The following is a 22,532-nucleotide window of genomic DNA, read 5'->3' as shown; positions in this document are numbered from 1 at the left end:
ATTGACTTTTTGTGAGTTAATAATTTGAGAAATTTTCCTTCATGAAAGTTGTAGAGGGCGTTAAACCGAGCTCGTGCATATGTGGTACGTAAAAATCGGAGTTCGTATGCAAAAGTTATGAGTGAATTACAAAAATTACTGTTCATGGTAAATTTTGAATATATATGGAAAGTTACCCGGGTAGGTTTCCAAAACCGGAAACCCACCCCTCTTTCTCTCTCCTCTCCCCCGATTCTTCTCCTTTCCCCTTCGGGTTCTCCTCTTCCCCTTCAATTCTTCACTTTCCGGCCACCATCTGGCGTGCAACCGGTCACCACAGGGGCGCCTCAACCCGCTCTTGACACTAGTGACCTAGGATTTTGGAGTTTTGGTCGTGAAAGTCCGGATCGAAGCAAGGTTTGCTCCGGTTGCAGTTTTGGGATTTTGCCGATTTCCGGCCATTCCGGCCACCTCCGGCCACCAGATTCACATCGAAGGTTTGGTTTTTGATGGAGATTATTTCCCCCAAGGTAATTCATTCCAATTTGCATTGTAGAGGTCGAATTGACAATTTGTTCATTTCTAGGGTTCTTGAAGTTTCTGGGCTTTCCTTCACCGGCTTGATTCGACCACTTTGAGGTAAAATTGGATGATGTTGTAGTTGGGAAAATTGTTAGGCCTGTTGTGTAGATGCTGGTGCCGGAATTTGGTGGTCATCGGAGGAAGTGGTTGCCGGCGTGTGGGGCCACTGTTGGTAGCTCGTGGTGGTGTGTAGAGCTGTGTTTTAATTGCAGTTTTAATCTCATATACTCTATAACGATTGTAGAATGTAATGTATGAAGTTTGGTGGAAATTGGAGAAATTACGAATTGTGTTTAATTGATTAATTAACGATTTATGTGAATTCGATCGCCGGAATTCTTTCGAATTCACTCTAGAATTTACTTATCGATGAATGAATATGGATGGAGTATTGAGGATGGAAATTGTAGAGGGTTGAGGAGTCGGATGTTAGGAAGGGGGATGTTTTGAATTTCCAATTATAAGTATCGTAAAGTTAAAGTTCCGTCCTGTGAATTATATATTTATGATTGTTATTCGTACAGGACGAGAGGAGCCTCCATACGAGGAGAATCACGAGCGACGTCAGGATTGACCGCATATTGTGAGTGGACCTTTGATTTTAATTGATGCATGCAAATTAAATTCCGCAAGTTTTAAGTTATTGATTTATCAACTTAATTATCGAGCATTTTATTTTGGTTTGGATTATTGAATGTTTTATTGGTTTGAACTTTTGAATTAAGATTCGTTATGCTCGATTTGAGGATTTTGTTTTATGCGGATTCGGAAATTTATACTATTGATTTTATATTTATATTCAGCTCTTTGAGCTTTTTATGAGATTTACGAAATAAGAATTCGAGGAAGCAAAACTTTATACTTTTTTATACCCTACTTATATTGGAACTTGAGATGATCTTGGCGTGCGGGGTCACGTCTTTATACACTTGGATTCTTATTTCGTGAGATATGTGGGGAAACTATACAGAGTTATTGGCTTTCGACGATCTTCTCCCTCACCATACGCGGGTCATGTGCTCAGGTCTCCTTCTCACTTACTTTGTGTTTGTGAGTGGCAGTTGAGGTAGCTTTCTCCTCCTCACGTGGGTGGTAGTCGAGGTGATATTCTCCTCCTCGCACAATCTATGTGTGAGTGGCAGTTGAGGGTAGGTTGAGCCCGAGGGGCTCCATTCCCGTATGGTGAACCCATTTTTCTCTCCATATTCTTTGTTGTTGTTCTTGACTAGCGGGGCTAGTCGGGTTTTCTTATTTGTTGCATGCATCGGGAGTTTTATGGATATAAATGTGGAAAAGTATAAAACCCTTTTTCCTTCAATTATTTATTTTTGTCCACTCACGCTAACGTTTTTATATACTTTTCCCTGGGCCCTTCGGTTTCAAATGCCCAGATTGCAGTGTTGTTGCTCGGTGTACGAGTGTGAGCCATAGTGACCGCACCTGCTTCCGCCATCACCTTCTGTAGGTTACCTGTTTAACCTACTGCACTCCTTGTCTATTTATATTCCTAGAATGCTCTGATTACTAAGGGATATGTGACCCAAACTTGTATGAATTATATTTGAGGTCGATGACCTAACTTTGGTGATTGTAGTAACTTTTACCTTTTGGAGATTATGTATGATGTTATTAACTTTGAGATGGGTTTGGTTGAATTTGGGAGCAGGGTGGCTCCAGGAGTTATGGTTGGATGATTAGAAGTGAATTTTGGTTTTCCGCAGGATTTTGGGTTATCCATTTTTAAGGGAGGTTATGCCGAAATTTTTTGGTAAATCTCCTTTAAAGGTGGGTCCCGCAGAGCCACTTCGGATTCCAGGGTGGAATTCGGGGTGGGTCTTGTCAACATCCGCTAGGGACGACGGCTCACAAACCCTAGCAAAGCTAGGTCGGCTCTCTGAGAGAAAATAAATATTCCTAAACTAAGAAAATCAACTTCTCTTTTTGATCATTTATGAAAGTTGATTATCTTTCTAACTAACAATAAAGGTCATCTAGTTGAGAAATCCTTTTGTTTTTGTTAGTACCCCATAACCCCAATCATAATTTAATAAAACTACATAGTAAAATACGTGATGTGCATAATATGAAAAAATTATATTACGTGTATTATTCGGACAAATTCATCTAATAATTTGTTAAAAAGTTTAGTTAATTAATTAAGATACTCTAGGGTATCAACTTTTTATTTCGGCAGCAGCTAAGACGGTGAAGAAGTGCAAGTTTGCTAGTGCAAAACATGCTTTGGACACGGTTGATGATCAGGTTGGTGGTGCTTCGGTGACGGAGGACACGATAATGGTTGTAGATAGTATTGATCTCGAGGAACCTCCCTGGCACCTTGTGCATAGGGCGGTTCTAGGGTTTTTTTTGAATAAGTTAGGACGAACTTCATTATATATGTGTATAAAACAACGTATTTATGTGAAAAATAACGTATTGTTTTCAATATTTGTGTAAAAAGCAATACGTTAAATACGAAAATATTTTTAAAATACACGTATTTACGTGTATATTATTCTGTACAGTAAAGCTAGAGCGTTGTTTCGCGCCAAAATGAGTCCTATAGATACAGCAATGCCTCCTCTTCTTCATACTCTGCAATTTGCATCTGATCCACCATCATCCATGTCTATGATCAAGCAAGAAGACTCGGATGAACCCGAAGCGTTTGCCGGGTCTAAGCGTAAGAGCTTAGAAAACGGTGACGGTTCGATCAAAAGGGCAAAACCCATTTCGACCCATCATATCAAGCAAGAAGAAGAAGTCTGTGAGGCCGAAACCGGTCTTGGGTCTAACCCCAGAATCCGAGTAAAGCAGGAAATTCCCGATCCCCCGCAGGGTTTGATCCACCAGCAAGAGAATGTGATGAAAATCCGATCAGTAATCGGGTCGGAAATACCCGAAAATCAGGCGAATACAATCGCAGGGGCTCGGATTTCGAGGTCTGAAGAGTCAGCTGCTATGAGGGTGAAGAAGGAAGTTGTTGACTGTGAATTGATTTCGGTCCGACATGTAAGACCTCAGAATTTGGAGGATGGCGATTTCAAGAATGAGCCGGATTGGCTCTTAGTGGGAAGCACATTCGTCACTGCGATTTCGACTAGTAAAGGCATGAAATTGTTGGACAATGAGATTGTTCATCTCTCTTTTCCTTCCTCAAATTCCAGCTGCAAGATCCAATGGATTGTTCTTTTCTCGACGAAAAGATCAGGAGAGAGGTATATCTGTGCTTTCTGTTAGAACTATTGTGTTAAACAAAGTTATCTCTTTTACATTTTTCGATTTAGTTTAATTTAGGATGTCAAAGAATGATGTGGTTGGATTTGTAGATTGGTCGGTTTCCAATGGAATGGGCAAAATGTGTTGTTCCTCTTGTGAATTCTGGTAAGGTTAAAGTTCTTGGGCGGTTTACGGGTGTTCTTGGGCAAAATGTCTGTAAGGTATTGTTGCCACCCATTTGTCACCACCTGCATTCCTTGGACTTGTAAATGTGCTATATCTTTTTGCAGTTTTTTTATCCACAATTCTATTTTTACGGATGGAGATAAGTCTTCATGGACGCTACATGCTTCCTCTTTCACTAATTATACAGTTCCTCCTCTCCTCGGTGTCTTAAATTTGCTAAAAATCTAGGTGGAAGAAGGAAAAACTTTATTAATTTTTTTTCTTCTTCTAGTCTCTTACGCACAAACTACAATCCACATTGTCAATTCAAATAGCTTCAAGCCTGCAACTTAACTGAATATATGATTTGTCAGGAGGGCTACTTCAATCTATGTAAACATTTTCACAGGGGAGGCAACCACAAAATTATTCCAACTGCAATGCTGATGGCAAGAGGAGGAGTGAGTATTTCAATCTTCCCTCTAATCTGTATTTAAAAACATATTTAGATTGTGAGGAAACCTTTTAGTGCTTTGGGAATTGGAGTGACTATTATCGTGTAAATCTTGTCTCTAACATCAAGAGTTTCTTTATAAATTCTAGATCCTAGCAAATGCAATGGGACTTCGGAAGACTGTGATGACAATTGCTCTAATACTTGCAAGACCAGGTAAAAGAGGCTCTAGTGATATCGAAATTACAAAGAAGACGAAGATAGATTCAGATACAACTGCCTCATTGAAACCAAAGGAAGGCACTCTTGTTGTTTGTCCCCTGTCTTTGTTAAGCCAGTGGAAGGTAAATAGCTTCCTTTTTTTGTTTCGCATTGAATAATTGCGATAATTGAAGTTGTATATTATATTTAAATTTTGTTATGATGCGATGTCAGAATAATGTAGTAAGAACTTTCTCATATCCTCAATATATATATATATGTATATATATATATATATATATATATATATATATAGATAGATAGATAGATAGATACTTTCAATAATAAGGTGAACTGTTTTCCTTTAGTTTCCAGCATATCTTATCAGTTCTTTTATTAATGTCAGGATGAGCTTGAAACTCATTAAGAACCCGAAAGTATTTCCATTTTTGTTCACTATGGTGGACACAGAACCGCTAACCCCAAGGCAATCTCGGTACATGATGTGCTCATGACAACATATGGTGTCTTGGCTGCAGCTTACAAAAATGTAAGGAACCTTGCCTTCTTTTTTAGCCAAGTCTTATTATTTGTAATTTGTTAAATGAAAATCTAATATATTAGTCTTCTCATTTCACTCTTTTCTTTTGTTACAATGTGATACAGTCATACAGGATGGGGAGGACAGCCTTTTCCACCAGGTTGACTGGTATAGGGTGCTGCTTGATGAAGCTCATACCATTAAATCTTCAAGGACCCAACGTGCTCGATCAGGCTGTTTTCACCTTTTCATCGCATTGCAGATGGTGTTTGACTGGAACTCCTATTCAGGTCTACTTGCTGTTGTCATGCTTGATAAATATTGAGTGTGGTTAGTGAAGCATATATGATACTGTGCATTCTAGACAGTAGTTTTTTCCCATTGTGCAATTTTGAGAACTCTAATAAGCTGTCTCTAGCATAGTAGGGGTGGGTAATATATTAGTATTGACATTATTTATAAGATCCTTTGGTCATCAATTGTTGCAGAATAATTTGGAAGATCTCTACAGCCTCCTATGCTTCTTCCATGTTGAACCATGGTGCAACTGGGCATGGTATGCCAAATATTGTTTAATTTTAAGATGATGCTTTTCTATAGTATCAATAAAAGCTGCTAGTTCAACTATGACTAGTGGGGATGCCAGATTTATAGGTTACTAATATAATTTTGTTAAGAGAAAATTAGATATACAAATGAATTCAAAAGCCTTATGAGATTGGTGATCCAAGAGGACTGAGATTGATAAAGTCCATTTTGAGACCACTGATGTTAAGAGATGTTAAGAAGAACAAAAGAAACAAAGGATAAAGTGGGAAGGTGAGTACTCTTGAGAGCTATTTTGAATCTCTCTCTCTCTCTCTCTCTCTCTCTCTCTCTCAATATGCATTATAAGGTACTGAACTCCTCGTAGGATTTTAATGTTTGGTGTATGTGATTTCAGGCCCATACTTGTTCTCCTTCCAACTGACATTCAAACCATTGAGTGTGAACAGTTAGATGCTGAACACTACTTTTACAATGCCCTTTTTAGGAGATCAAAAGTAAGTTATGTCAACACTAATTGTGGCCAACTTTCAACTGAATTGAGAATGTACTTGCAAATGCAGTATTATTTGCTTACAGGTTTGTAATCACTTGGCACTTTCAGCAGTCTTGTTTTCATGGCTATTCATAGCTGATAATTTTTTATGCAAAAATATACAGGTCCAGTTTGACCAGTTTGTAGCCGAAGGCAAGGTTCTTCACAACTATGCAAATATCCTTGAACTACTACTTCGATTGAGGCAGTGTTGCAACCATCCATATCTTGTCATGAGGTGGGAATGAATTTGCATTTATTTTAACTTAACCACTAGGTTTTTGTCCTTGTTTCATTAGCTGTAACTGCTTCTAATGCTTGTTGGTTTGGAGTACTGCAGTAGGAGCAATTCACAAAAGAAAAGCAGTCGGGGTGATTCACAAAAGAAAAGCAGTCGGGGTGATGCACAAAAGTATGCAGACTTGGACAAGCTTGCACGAATATTTCTTGAAGCTATCCAGGATGCTTCCACTTCAAAGCAGACTGTCCCCAGCCGAGCATAAGTCGAAGAGGTTGTTGAGGGTATCTGTAAGGGTGAAAACAGAGAGTGTCCCATATGCTTGGAGTTTGCAGATGATCCTATACTTACACCATGCACTCATTAGATGTGCAGGGAGTGTCTTCTCTCGAGCTGAAAAGACCAACGCGTGGTCCATGCCCATTATGTCAGAGATTGATAAAAAAAAACTGACCTCATATCTTGCCCATCTGAAAGCCCAGGTTGATTTTGTTGAAAATTGGAAAGAATCTTCAAAGGTTGCAAAGCTCAAAGCTCTTGGATTGCTTGGAGCATATTCTTCAGTCAGGTTCTGGTGAAAAAAGCATTATTTTCAGTCAGTGGACTGCATTTTTGGATCTCTTGGAGATTCCTATGAAGAGAAGAGGAATTCAGTTTCTTAGTTTGATGGGAAGCTGACGCAGGCACGCAGCCACAGAGGGAGAGGGTTTTGAATGAGTTCAATGAGACCAGAGTGAAAAAGGTAGGCAGCAAAGACTACATTTTGTTCCTTGCAGTTATAATTTGGTGGTCGTCACCTTATGTGTTAATATCCTTCATGTATTATGTTTCAGGTGTTGTTGACGTCTTTGAAAACTGGAGGTGTTGGTCTAGATTTAACTGCAGCATCTAACGTCTCTTCATAATGGTATTTTCAATCTTTCTGTTTATTATGATTTGAACTGTTGAGAGCTTGAGTCCTTTCCTCCCCGAAATTAAGTATGATATGCTCACCCTCTTTTAGGATCCATGGTGGAATCCTGCAGTTGAGGAGCAAGCAATAATGAGAATTCATCGCATTGGACAAAAACAAACAGTCACCGTTAGAAGATTTATTGTCAAGGTGAGTATGTTTTTGTCATGGTCTTCAGCAGTCTAGCAGTTATACAAGCCTGTTCATGGGAGAAGTGGGATAAATGTCACCTGAACTTTGAATTGCCTTCTTTAGAGATAGTGATTGGCTAATATTCTTCATCACTAGGCCTAGTGTCAGGTCAAATACATATAACTTCAATTCCGCTTTTTTTGTTGTTGTTGAGCATAGATAAATTATATAGCAAAATTATACTAGTCAACTGGGTCTGAACCCAAGGCCCCGAGCTATCCTAACTATTCACTAATGCATGAATGAGTTTAGCATAGATGCCTTTGATTCTAACTAGTATTCCAACAGCTGTCTAGTTAGTGGTGTTTAGTGAGTTGGACTAGTAGCTCTTGCTGTTTTTGCCTAGTTTGTTAAGGATTGTGAAATAAGTCGTTCAGCGGGTAAATACCATAATCTCTATAATTTACTGTATGAGCTATTAAAATTGGACAGGACACGGTGGAGGAACACCTGCTACAAGTGCAGGCCAGGAAGCAGAGAATGATTGTCGGAGCTCTCACTGATGAGGAAGTTCGATCTGCTAGAATTGAGGAGCTCAAAATGCTTTTCACATGAATTTCTCTTTATGTATATAGGTAGTGAAAAGAGAGTAGTCTTTGGGGCCTTTTTTGTGCAGTCTAGAAGTCATAGACCCCAAATTTTGTACATGGTTGGGTTTTGGCATTTCAATGCCAATCACCTTCTCTCTTATTTATTTTAGTTTATCACTGTTTCCTAATTATGGGTAAGTTAAAGGTAATGATCCCAGATGAGCAAGCCTTGTAGTGAGATCATTAATCTTAATGAGAATCCCATTTTTGATTTCATTGTGTTCTTCTTTCTCGAGGTGTGGTATTCAGGTAACAAACAACTTTGTTCCCACTTGGTAAACTGATTAAGAGCAGTCATTTTGGCTAATCGGCTATTGTTTCGAAACCGGTACATTTAATATACTCCTGTATCTAGTTGGTAAAATGCTAAAATCATAAGCCAAGTTATTTAAAAATGGGCATCTTCTCAAAGTGAATAAACCAAAATGGTCTCTCTCTTCTTTTTTTTTTCTCCATAATGCAGCAAAATGTCTGGATTACCATTCATCTACGAATTTATTACAAGCTTTCGCAATGTATTCATAAATAGAATTTCAGTCCTACACAGTTAACGTAGAATTACGTAATGCAAAATTGGTTGCACGCCCCTTATTTGGTAGATTTTAATTCTATCAGGCCCCTTTTTTCTTATATGTTTTTCTTTTCTAATATTATAATTATTTCGGAGAAAATATATTGACTGTGGTTGCAGACTCAAAAGTCCAAATTGAAACTTGATTGGGAAGCTAGGTTTAACATTTGCTTGGGAATAGCTACGGGATTGGTGTATCTACATGAGCATCCCAGGCTAAAGATGGTTCATAGTGACATTAAATCCGCTAATATTCTTTTCGATAGATACCTTAAGGCTAAAATATCAGGCTTTGGATTGGCAACCTTTTACACCGAAGATGATCAATTCAAGTTCAAATAAATAAAGTTACCTGAAACGCGGAACGTTGCGGTACGGGTACGCGATACGAGTACGCGGTACGTCAGTCTTTATGGTACGCGGTACGCTATGATATATTAGTTAATCTTAATCTTAATAGCAAATTGTTTTTACGTAACTATCCCTTATACAAATACTATGAAAACCTCATTAATTAGAATGGGTAAAGAGGTAAAATTATAAATAACAGAAAATATTCATTATCCTTTCTTGTTTGGTAAAAGGATAGTTATTATTTTTTTATTTTATAAGTAATAAGAACAAAAATCTCTTCCGGAAAAGGAAGAGGATAAATCATTCTCTATAAAAAAATAAAAAAACATAAAAAAAAGATAGACCTAAAAATAGAATAAGAGGATAATCAAGCCGGATTTTGCCCTACATTACTTTTTCCTTCCTAGCCGCCCCATTTCAGTCGTGCATTCTAGAGTTATGATACCAGGTTCGTTGTAGGAATTCAAAGGCTTGTCTACTGTAGTGATCGATTTATTTCAAAGGGAGGGCTCCACAGAGCCATTGAGTTGCAGAAGATGGAGGAAACATCATATTCAAGAATACCAGACGGGTAAACATCAAGTTAGATGGAGGACTGATAAGGGATCGCTCAACCTAGTGATCTGGGTCGCGGACGCACCGCGATTGGGTACGTCATTTCCGGAATGCAGTTCGCTGGGGATATCAGCGTTTCCGGTAACTTAACAAAGTAGAAGTGCCACAATAAGTAAAACTTACTATAAAACAATACCTATTCCCTGCCACTATATATATACTTGTTGCAATCTTTGACTTGGTGTAATGTTGAGTTACCTCTTATTTTCTGCAGCGGATATATGGCACCTGAGTATGTTCGAGCAACTGTGACATCTAAAGCTGATATCTACAATTTTGGGGTGGTTATACTTGAATTGTTAGTGGAAGGACATGTTAGCGAGAATAACTCATTGGCTAAAATCAAGCCATAACTTAGCATCAGTTTCTAACTTAGCTTCAGTTTTTGATTGACTGTCTATTTGTTGTAAATGCATATTAGTTTCTAATTTGCTCTACATCTGTTGTAATTGTAATTTAATCTCTCTGTAACAGTAGCATTTGTGTTGCTAAATAACTTGTAAACTTGTAATGAGGAAGGCAATGAAAACCACTTTCTACATGGTATCAGCCTAGGTGTAGGGTCCTTACCTGTTCTGTCTTCTTCTGTCCTCTTCCTCCCATGGCTGCCTCCAATACCACAAATGCTCCATCTCAAAACACTGCCCAGTTCACCAAGTTAACTGAAACCAATTACTTAACTTGGCTTCGCCAAATCAAGCCTTACCTTAACGGCGCTGTCCTCTGGGGCTATGTTGATGGTTCTATTCCCGAACCCTCTCTCACCATCCTCACCCCTGCCACCGATACCGAACCCACCAATTATATCCCAAATCCTGCCCACAAGAAATGGTTCACAACCGACCAACAAATTGTCAGCCTTCTCACCACGTCTCTCACTGAGAGTGTCGCCCAGCTCACCATTGGCTTCGACACGTCCAAATCCATCTGGGACTGCCTCGCCCGCCACTTCTCTCAGCGTTCTGCTGCTAGTGCCTCCAGTCTTAAGTTTCAACTTCTTGAACTTCACAAAGGCTCTCAATCCGTTGACGACTATCTTCGTCACGCCAAGTCCCTTTCAGACTCCCTCGCATCCATCAACAAACCTATTTCTGATGATGATTTGGTGCTTACCACGCTTCATGGTCTTGGCCCCAACTACCTCATGCTCCGTACAGAGATGACTCAAAACCCAACTCTTCCTGACTTCACTGACCTCCGTGCTCGTATCCCCTCTTTTGAGGCCCAGCAGACTCCTTCCTCCTAGCATGGATCGGCCACTGCCTTGTTCCACAGTGGCTCCTCTCGCCGAGACAATCGGCCTTTCCCCGGTCAGAATTCCTCCTCTGGTGGCCGACGTGATCTCCTCTCAAGACGCGGTCGACCTTTTCAGCAGCATGCCGCATCTAATTCCCAACGGCAGTAGCCTCTGCACCACGCGCAACAGCAGCCCTTCCATATGTTTGGGCCTCATCCATCTCCCACTTGGGCTTCCCGTCCCCCCCATCTAATGGCCTTCTCGGCCTAGCTCCCTTATGGTGTCCTAATTGTCACACACATCAGCATGGGCTCCATCAATGCCCTCATCGATTCTCCGGCCCATCTACTGTTGCGCCTTTTACGGGTGCCCATTTCGCTATTGATCCAACCTGGTACTCGGATACATGAGCCACCCATCACATGACATCCCTGCCTGTCAACAATCCTCACTCATCTGATGGTCCTCATAATGTTTTTATGGGTAATGGGGACTCAATGCCCGTTTCCCATACTGGTACCCTTCCCTTAAATTTAGGCTCTTCCCACTTCTTCTTACACAATGTCTTTCGTATTCCGTTTATTCATAAAAATCTCTTATCTGTTGCTCGTTTCACTAAGGACAATCAAGTCATTTTCCTATTTGCTCCTAATTATTATCACATATATTGCTTACACTCTGGTCGTCTCTTATTTCAGGGCCCCTGTAAAGATGGCCTATGTCCCCTTCATTTGTCCAGTGTCTCCCCCACTTCTCAAGCTCTTGCCTCTTTTCATTCTTCCATCTGGCACAATCGTCTCGGCCACCCATCTTCTAATGTTTTGTCTCGTTTAGGTTCTTCTATTGGCTCCAAGTTGTCCTTCCATACTTTTTGTCGAGGTTGTGCACTTAGCAAATCTCATCAGTTGCCCTTTAATTCCAATAAAGTTTATGTTACTTCTCCGTTTTATATTATTCATAGTGATGTATGGGCATCCTCCACTCTCTCCATTAGTGGCTACAAATACTATGTTCTCTTTGCTTATGAATTTTCCCGTTATACTTGGATTTACCCCATGCGTCGCAAAAATGAAGTTCTTACTCATTTTCAAACTTTAGTTGCCATGATTCAAAATCTCTTTCACACTACCATCAAATTTCTTCAAAGTGACAATGGCACTGAATATGTCAATAATGCCTTTTCACAATATTGTAAATCATTGAGAATTCAACAATGATTTTCTTGTCCTGATACTCCCCAAAAAAATGGCCTTGCCGAGCGAAAACACCGTCACATTACCACCATGGCCCGCAATCTTCTTCTCACTTCTAGTGCCCCCCACACCCGTTGGGTCGAAGCCGTCCTCACATTAGTATATCTCATTAATCTTCTTCCTACTCCCATCGTCTTTATGGCAGTCCGCCTTCTTATTCCTCTCTTCGAGTGTTTGGTTGTTCCTGTTTTCCTTATCTTACCCTCATGTCTTTGACAAACTCTCGAGTCGTAGTATCGAGTGTGTGTTTTTGGGTTACAGTCCTCAACATAAGGGTTATCGTTGTCTTGATCCCACCACCGGTCGTGTTTATGTCTCTCAGCATATTATATTTAACAAACATCTTTTCCTTACAAAGATCTACAGGTACCAGCCCCTGGCCCATTGGCATTCACACTATTGGCCATCCCAGGCCCACTTGCTCCCTCCACATCTACAATTTCAGCGGATGCCCAGATCCCCAACCCAATGGCACAAGCTCCCACTCTGGTCCAGATCTTTCGTTGGCATCTGATGCCTCTGATCCACTGCACGCTACCAACCTCCTCCTTCCGCTTACCGAGTCGCCAACCCAGCTTCCTTCGTCGGGGTCCGCCGGTCGTGCTCCTCCAGTCCTTACGTACCGCCGCAGCCACCGACCAACTGCACCTGAACCGCCTGCCCAACCGTCGCTGCACCCGACCCACCTACCCATTCAGTTGCGCCTCCACCAACGCCAATCTCCCTCCAGCCTCTGCCCTTCGATGATCCGGCGCCTGCTGCCTCGCCTACTACTCACCCAATTCCGGCTCCAACTCCTCCCGTGCATCCCCCTATCCATTCTATGACAACACGTCTTCGGGATGGTATTGTTAAGCAACGAGTTCGCAATGATGGCACGGTGAAGTATCCTCTTCCTCGTGCTCTTCTTACTGCTATAGATTCTACTGAACCTACATGTTAGACTGAGGCATCTAAGCAGGAGGTGTGGCATACAGCCGTGGCTGATGAGATTAATGCTCTGTTGAAAAACAACACTTGGACTCTAGTTCCTTCCTCCCCATCCCACAATACGGTTGGCTGCAAATGGGTGTTTAGAGTCAAGCACAATCTAGATGGCACCATAGAACATCACAAAGCTCGTCTTGTCGCTAAAGGATTTCATCAACAACAAGGTATTGATTATGAAGAAACTTTTAGTCCTGTGATTAAACCTGCCACTATTCTTATTGTGCTATGTCTTGAGGTGTCTAGAGGCTGGCCTCTTTGTCAATTGGATTTCAAGAATGCCTTTCTTCATGGCTTTCTCAAGGAGGATGTCTTTACGACTCAACCACTCGGGTTTGTTGATCAATCTCGACCATCTCACATTTGCAAACTCAACAAGGCTCTTTACGGTCTTAAGCAAGCTCCACGTGCTTGGTTTCACTGCATGACCTCTTTTCTATTGTCGGTTGGTTTGTTCAAAGTTTGGTTGACTCTTCTCTTTTCATTTTCCGCCATGGGGTGCAAACTCTTTATTTTTTGCTGTATTTGGATGATATTGTGGTTACGGGCAGTGACAATCGGCTTCTCCAAGGATTCATTGATGCATTAGGTCGTGGATTTGATATTAAGGACCTGGGTCCTCTACATTATTTTCTTGGTTTACAGGTCTCCTCCTACAATAATGGTCTTCACATCGGCCAGCTCAAGTATGCTCATGATCTTTTGAAGAAACATGATATGTTGCTTAGTCAACCGGTTAGCACACCCATGTCCTCCAAGGCCCTCCTCACTGCCTTTGAAGGAGACTCTCTTGTCAATCCCACATCATTCCGAGAAATTATCGGCTCCCTCCAATATTTGACCATCACTCACCCTGACATTGCATTGGTGGTCAACTCTCTCTCTCTCTCTCTCTCTCTCTCTCTCTCTCTCTCAGTTCATGAGTCAGCCCCGCAGACCACATCTGGTTGCTGCCAAACGCATTCTTCGCTACATTAAAGGCACTCTTGATCATGGCCTGTTTTTCAGTCAACAACATCACCCTACTCATCTTGTTGCCTTTTCTGATGCTGATTGGGCTGGTTGTCCTGATTCTCGCCGCTCTACCTCTGGCTATCTTTGCTATCTCGGTACTAACCTCATCTCTTGGTGTTCCAAAAAGCAACCTACCATTGCTCACTCCAGCGCTAAGTCTGAATATCGGTCTCTTTCTCATGCCGGTGCGGAGACCACTTGGTTAGCCTTCCTCCTTTATGAACTGGGTGCTCGCATCCAATTGCTTATTCTTTTACATTGTGATAACCTTAGTGCAACTTACATGGCTTCTAATCCAGTTTTCCATGCTCGTACTAAGCATATTGAACTTGATTATCACTACATACGTGAGAAGGTGGCTCTTGGTAGTCATCGTGTTTGCTTTATACCATCCGTGGATCAGCCAGCCGACCTTCTTACCAAACCACTTCATAAGCACCGTCATGCTCTTCTTACTCACAAACTTGTCCATCAAGGCCCGTCAAGTTTGCGGGGGGATGTTAGCGAGAATGACTCATTGGCTGAAATCAATCCATAACTTAGCATCACTACACCAAAAACGTTAACACACAACACTTTTTGCACAACGAAAAAAAAAAAAGTGTTGTGTGATGAAGAAAAGTGAATCACACAACATGTTTAGTAAACTTACGTTGTATAAGGTGGTTAAAATTCTGAAGTTTTTGTTTAGAAGGTCATTGCACAACGGTTACAAGAATAATCTGTTGTCTGAATCACAAAAAAAATAGCGGCAGATTTCCCTCCCAGATCGACTCAAATTTGGCTCCAAATTGGTACTACATCGTACAACAGTATAGTTATTTCTGTTGTATGAGAGTAGCATGCAAAATATGATACAACGGTTTTTTACTTTTTGTTGTGTGATGAAGTGGGAAATATTTGGATGTGCCTTTATTTGGCCCAAAATGGCACTCGAGCTGCCCAAAAGCCTCCAAGTTTTGATTGAAATATAGCACCAGATTGATAATCACACAACCAAATGAGTTGTTTCCGTTGTGTAAAAGACCATTGCCTAGCATGTTACTTTGGTCGATATTATAGCGGGAACTTTTCCCTCTTTGAAACCTTAGCTGAGGTTTAAGTTGTTCACAATCAGACAATAAAACTTCTTCTTTATGTTGTCTGATTCATAAAGCAAAAATTAAAAGCCCGCCTTTGACAACTTAATTAGCTAGCTAGGTTTATTAGATTTGCTGTCTCCCCGTCAAGACTTTATCAGAACAGTCGTTTCCTCTCCTCATCGAGCAGCTCTCAACCATTTTGCTAAGTTGCCAAACAAAATCATGCTCGGCACGCGGTTTGTTCCTTCTCCTATTCAATTCAGAGTTTTAGTCTCAGCTTAGGGTTTTGATTCGGCCTCCGATTTCGCTCTGCCTTTTCCGATAGAGAAACAGAGAGATCTGCTGGGCTCAGAGCTTAGCGCGATCGGCAATGGGAGTTCCAGCTTTCTATAGATGGCTAGCGGAGAAGTATCCACTCGTCGTCGTCGATGTGGTGGAAGAAGAACCGGTTGTAATCGACGACGTTTCGATTCCGGTCCACACCAGTAAGCCAAATCCTAATGGCGAGTATGACAATCTGTACCTCGATATGAATGGGATTATTCTCAACATCATCAAAAACCATCAATCTCTCATCAAAACACCTTCTGTTATCAAACACATCTAGATTAGGGTTCGACTACACTCATCGATTACGATTTCGATCCTCTTCTTGTTCATGTCTATCTCTTCGAAGCCAACCCATTTCCTCTCTCATCTCCCCTAACCTGCAAACCAAAAAGGAAGAAGCTCGAAGTTTTGATTCTGAGCAACATCATCACGAAGGTAATTCCCTTTTCTCCTTCTCTAGATTTGGTCTTCGTTATTTTGCTGAGAGAGAGATAGAGAGGTGTTTGTTTGTTTTCAGTTGTTTGCTCGATCTGTGTAGAAAAGAGAGGGGGGCTAGGATTGTTTGCTCGATCGTACATGAAGATTTTTTTGTTGGTCTTCTCATTCTCTGGTGGAAAGAAATTTGGTTTTTTGGCTTTTGGTATTTGACAATTTATGACTTCTTTAATGTTTTTTTGGCATGCTTTTTTGATTTCATTTTTTGGGCTATTTGGGATTTGCAGGATTGTGCTTGGTAATGGCTGCGATTGTTTTGATTCAGCTCTGAGTTATTGACTTTGGTTGCATGCCCTGAAAGGGAAGGGAAACAGGTTATGGTTCCAGGCCTACTGCCAAGAATTGGTTCTGGTTATGATGATCTCTGCATATGGTAATTACGCACTGCCTCTCCTCTCTGCTTCGTTTCCTCTTCAGCTCGGAATTCAATTTCTTTCTGATTTTCATCCACTACTATCAGCCATGGAATACCCATTCAATTCAACTTCCAGTGAGCTGCGCTCTTTTTTGTTTCTATAATTAGTTTGCTATAATTTGGTTTTGATTTCCAATTGTTCGCTGTAATTGAAATTTGTTAGGTCTCCACAACAAAAGGCCTTTGCCTTTTCAATTAGAAGCATAAATTCGTCATATAAATGCTGCATGAATTTTGTTTGGATGTGAATTATTTATTACGATGTTCGAATTAAGAATTTCGGATAATATTTAGCTGGATCTAAATTGTCTATAATAGTTTGAAATACATGCAAAGCAAATGTGAATTTCATTTCGTTTTCATATAATTTATTTGATTATGGCCTGCTCAATGCTAATCCCCATTTGTGTTTCAGCTGCCTCGACATCCGACGACATTGCACCTGCAATTTCACTCACAGAGAATGCATCAAAGCACTTCAATAAGATGAGATCCAAACATAATGAGGATCTATGCCTGGGAATTGGTGTTAAACAGGGTGGATATTCGGGCATGTTGTATACCATGGATTTCTATAGTAAAGAAAATGCATGACCAGATGATTCAACCATTGAATATAATGGTTTTAAGATAGGTCAGCCTTCATATTTTCATTCTCTTAGTCAAGTGAGCTTGGACTATTTGTGACAGATAATTGATGTGCTATTTGTTATAGTTAGAGTAATGATCGCACTTTATGTACTAATACAAATTGATATCTCCTATTATTGGTTTTCTGATTAGCTAGCGACAATAACAATGAAGCCGCTAATGTAGGTGTTTGCTTATGAAATGTTGAAAGTCTAATATTACGAACTATTTCTTTTAGTAGTTGAAAGCTTATAATTCCAGATAGTTGTTTATGTATCTTTTACTGGCTGATTAGCTTTACTGCTGCTTCTTCGTGTCCGTCCAAGTCCAAGGAGGAGAGGGCTTTGCTTCAACTTGACTGAACCTTACCCAAAAGCAATCATACCTGAAGCCGCAATCGGAAAGCTCTAAACTTGACTGCACCCAGGTAATGCCTCTCTCTCTCTCTCTCTCTCTCTCTCTGTCTTTACTTTCCATTTCATATTGGATGAGTTGGGGGACAGTGGGCATAAATATATAATTCTTCTCTTCACTTGTTCAGTATATCACTCTCTTGTTTTCTCTCTGATAACTCAAACTAGAATGATTTCACAGACCTTCTACTGTAAAGCACCAGAGCAATGTTATCCTCTTCTTCTCCTCCAAGCTCTCATCTTTTGTTGACTCACTCTTCTCACTGTTTTAAGACTCCCAACCTTTCTCATCATCAGGTACTTGCCGCTTTCTATTCTTCTTAATTCTTCCATGCTTTGGTTGTGCTATATGCATATTGGGAATAATTCTTCCTTTTTATTTATTTATTTAGATATGTCTTTCTGCAACTTTATATATGGCTTCAATGCCACCTTCTAGTAAACAGCTTTTGGTCTGTAACATCTATTGCTACTTTCTTTAGAGTATTATCAGTGAACTAGATGTGCATTCATTCAAACATTTTAGAAATCCAAAATGTTGATGAAAGTTATGGGTTTTCTCCTGTGTTGATTATAATACATTTCGAGATCGAAGTTTATACATTCTCCTATTATTGGTTTTCTGATTAGCTAGCGACAATAACAATGAAGCCGCTAATGTAGGTGTTTGCTTATGAAATGTTGAAAGTCTAATATTACGAACTATTTCTTTTAGTATTTGAAAGCTTATAATTCCAGATAGTTGTTTATGTATCTTTTACTGTCTGATTCGAGGGGATGAGTACTCCACAGGGGAAGTTGAGGACTTCTTGAATTCAGTTCATTAGTTTTTTGAGCTTCTATTGAATGTGTTTAAATAGTTCTGGACTACTGTTTCAATTTCATATGCTCCATTGTAGATTTCTTTTACGTTGTATTGGTTACATAATGTGTCTGTTGATTTTATGTATTCAGCAGTGTAAGCAGCAGAAAAGATGGACCCATGGGTCACAGAGAGCTTCTAGAGTTGTTGCTTACTATGGCTTGAAGGAACCACCTTATAAACTTGTAAGTACAGAATCCCTCCTTATAAATTTTTGACATATCATATCATTATACATTCCTTGAGTGACCTGCCACTAAAATAGACTGTTTCTATTTTAGGATGCTTTGGAACCCTATAAGAGTCAGAGGACATTGGAGGTTCACTGGGGAGGCCATCATCAATTTGAGCTTGAAAGTTCTTTTTGTGTTCTGGGTTTAACAATTTTTTGCCTAGTTGATATCTAGATATAACAAACATTTTTGGACTCTGACTCTGCAATATTTCATTCCCTCTCTCAACCCCCCTCCCCAAAGCATCCTAAACAGGGGGAGAGGAAAGCATGGATTTTTGATCTGTTTTATCTTTATTAATCTTATTCCCTTTAACTCCCATAAGTCATTCCTTTATCTACATCCACAGCATCATTTTCGATTGACTGTCAAAGAATGGAAGAATTAATGAGGAAGCTAGTACCAAGCATTTGAATGAATATGGAGAAGCTGGGTTGCGTACTTTGACGCTTGCTTATAAAAAGCTTGAGGAGTCTGAGTATTCTGCTTGGAACAATGAATTTCAAAAGCAAAATCATCTATCGGGGCTGATAAGGAGGTGATGCTCGAGCGAGTAGCAGAGAAGATGGAAAAAGACTTGATCATGGTTGGTGCTACAGCTGTGGAGGACAAATTGCAAAAAAGGGTAAGATAAGCTTCTTATTACAATAGTAAATAAGGAACTGCCGTTTTGATTTACGGCAACTTAGTACCGTTTTTTATTCTCTTAGATGCCCCAATGCATATACAATCTTGCACAACCTGATCTCAAGATCTGGGTGTTGACAGGGGATAAGATGGAAACTGCAATCAACATAGGGTTTGTCTCTAACCATTTAAGTAGAAAGCACTAACGTGAATAATAATAAAGCTACATTTACCCCTTCTTTTTAAATCTTTTTAAAATTTATACACATGTAACATCATTTCTTATTGTTTTTATTTATTTAAAAAGATTGCAATAATGGAGGACAAGAGCCAAAAAAATTATTTACTCTAATAAATGTGGACCAAAACCTAATAATATTTGAAAAGGTAAACAAGTAGTTGCATAAAGTTGATTGTTTTTTATACTTTTTATGTCTTTCATTGGCTAGGTTCAGTTAATAGTGCATGTAATGGAGCCATATTAGGAGTTATGGGCACATTAGTACTCCTAGTAACAGAGATACTACAATGACATGTGATGCTTCGCTGGAATTGTTACCTGACTATGAACAGATAGTGTGTCTGTCTGTGTGTGTGTGGGTGGAGGGTCGTCTGGGTCTGTATTTATATAACATATAATAGCTTACATGTGATAATGTTTGTATTACATGTCTAAATGGGAAGCAAGGTAACTGTGGTGGAAGCAAGAACCAGTTTCTCATTTTACAGTGAATCTCATGATAGTTCGTAATTGCTTGCAGGCTGTGATGGTCAGTGACTTTGCTATTGCCCAGTTTCAGTTTTTGGAGAGACTTTTGGTTGTCCATGGACATTGGTGCTATAAAAGGATTGCTCAGATGGTAATATCAGTATGCTCATCTAGTACTTTATTGTCACAGATTTGTTAAAATGCCACTTGCTTGTGCTTGTATGTTGTATGCTATATACTTGCACATGCTTAGGAACACGAGAGCATGTGTCTACTTTAGTCTTCTTTTTTGAACTTCATCCACTTGTTGATGGAAATATTTTGCTTTTCAGATTTGCTACTTCTACACAAATATAGCATTTGGTCTGGTACATGCTACTTTGAGGCATTCACCGGATATTCAGGGTAATCAATATATGATGACTGGTACATGCTATCGTTCAATGTTATTCTTACCTCATTGCCTGTGTGTTGCATTTTGCTTTTTTCTCCTTATTTCTTAGTTTGATTCTACGCAGGCTGATGCTGCTGCTTCCAAGAATACTTCAACCATGACAAAGTCCTCTTCATCATCTCAACCCAATCGTGGATCACAGATCTCTAAAGAGCTGGTCAAGGCACATCAATACCGAGCTATTTATTTGACTTTTCACTTCATTCATTTGCTTGTGTTTAGGGCATGCACTAGAATGCTTTTCTTGTGTAAAATATTGGTTTCAATGATTGGGAAATGCACCCTTTTTGTTTTTGAAGTTTAAAGTATTGGTTATATGAATCATTTGATGGTTTGGAATGTTTGTATTTGATAGAGTACTGTTCATTTGGTAAATGGACCAAATGAATGCACAATCTAATTCAGGAATGGAATGTTCAAATGATCACACAACAGATTAGATATAATGATAACTGCCTGTTGTCTGAATGGCCAAAAAGGGGACAAAAACACATTGTAATCAATCATATCACACATCAGTTTTTAACGAATCAGTGTCTTCTGATTTATACTCAGACAACAGAATTAATTGAACTTTGTTGTCTTAAAAGTTAATCACACAACAGAACCAATTGAACTTTGTTGTCCTAAAGTTCATCACACAACAAATATAGTCCAAGAACTGAAGTTTGAAGATCAATCAGACAACAGACAAAATAAAAAAATGTTGTCTGAAACGCTAAACATACAACAGCTTAAAACTGGCACTGTTGTCTGAAGACAGCGCCTCAACTGCTGCGCAGCTGCGCTTCGCATCTGCCGAGCTATCACACAACAGTTATAACACATACCTGTTGTCTGTGTGTTTATCAGACAACTGTGTTCCACCGTTGTCTGATTTTTCATCAGACAACGGCTCACTCTACAACGGTGGGACTCCAAATCCCACATCGGTTTTCTGCCATTGTCTGATGCGATTTTTGGTGTAGTGCATCAGTTTCAAACTTAGCTTTAGTTTCTAATTCACTGTCTATTTGTTGTAAATGCATATCAGTTTCTGATTTGCTCTACATTTGTTGTAATTGTAATTTAATCTCTCTGTAACAATAGCATTTGTGTTGCTATATAACTTGTAAACTTGTAATGAGGAAGGCAATGAAAACCACTTTCTACAGGACAAATGCAGGACACAGACGAGATAACCAGGACAAAATTGGCATTGCCATGCTTTTCTGCCTTCTTTTATTCAACTTGTTTGTCCAAATGTTGTGTGTGTGTGGAAATGCAGGCTTATGATTTACAGCGAAAAGGAAGGGTGGTGATCTTGGTTGACAAAACCTTGTCTACCAAGTATGATGCAAAAAACAAGCCATCATCATCTTGAATTTAGAGTAAGGTGCACCAGTATATCCCAACTCTGAGGCCTATTATGTCTAAAGTAGTGAGTGTTCTTGTTGGCAACAAAAAAAATTGAGGAGATTTGTGCCCCTGCTCTGAATGATAGTCACGTTGCTCAAATTGATTCCTCTGCTTCTCTAGAAGTGACCTCGAGAGAGTCCACATCATCCACTTTTATCCAAGGGGAAGATGAAACAAAACATACAGATATCTGAAAGTAGACCCTAGAAAATTTCAAACGAAATGCAGCAACCTCTCTCTCTCTATTTTGCTCCCAGTTTTTGGACTTTGGTAGACTATTGCCTCGTAACTAGTGTATCAAACCTGTATGATATTGATATTTTGGCCTTTGGTCGTTTGTCTTATCAAATTGGATATTATGTATCATCAATGCTTATCAACTCAAAGTTTGAATTTCTGCCAATCCAAAACGACTAAGTTTGTACAATCGTGAAAGCCAACAAAAAAGTACAGGGACAAAAACAAAATCCATACTTCATTGTTTACCTATTTTTCAAAAGCAACATACATCATGAATGACATAAGTTGATGTATTATCTACACACTATCAACTTGTTTTATAGGTGTTAAAATAAGGCCGAAGTTTTTTTATTTTTTATTTTTGTTTTACCCTCTATATTGAACCACAATGAAGTGTCTAAATTCTATTGGGTTTGAAC

The 22,532-nt window shown here is 39.6% G+C and overlaps 1 long non-coding RNA gene and 1 pseudogene across 1 annotated transcript; both read left to right on the top strand.

The window, feature by feature from the left end:
• Positions 1-3,173: 3,173 nt before the first annotated feature.
• On the top strand, positions 3,174-8,294 carry LOC112198701 (annotated as a pseudogene).
• Positions 8,295-17,484: 9,190 nt separating this feature from the next.
• Positions 17,485-18,748, top strand: LOC112196101. The gene is made up of 4 exons (XR_002934929.2): positions 17,485-17,604; positions 17,772-17,887; positions 18,548-18,637; positions 18,734-18,748. It is a non-coding gene; the product is annotated as an uncharacterized LOC112196101 (long non-coding RNA).
• The last annotated feature ends 3,784 nt before the right edge of the window (positions 18,749-22,532 follow it).

Source organism: Rosa chinensis, chromosome 4 (genome assembly GCF_002994745.2).
Source record: "Rosa chinensis cultivar Old Blush chromosome 4, RchiOBHm-V2, whole genome shotgun sequence".
In the NCBI taxonomy this organism is placed as follows: domain Eukaryota; kingdom Viridiplantae; phylum Streptophyta; class Magnoliopsida; order Rosales; family Rosaceae; genus Rosa; species Rosa chinensis.
The sequence above is the reverse complement of the archived record's forward strand: the minus strand, read 5'-3'. Positions and strand labels throughout refer to the sequence as shown.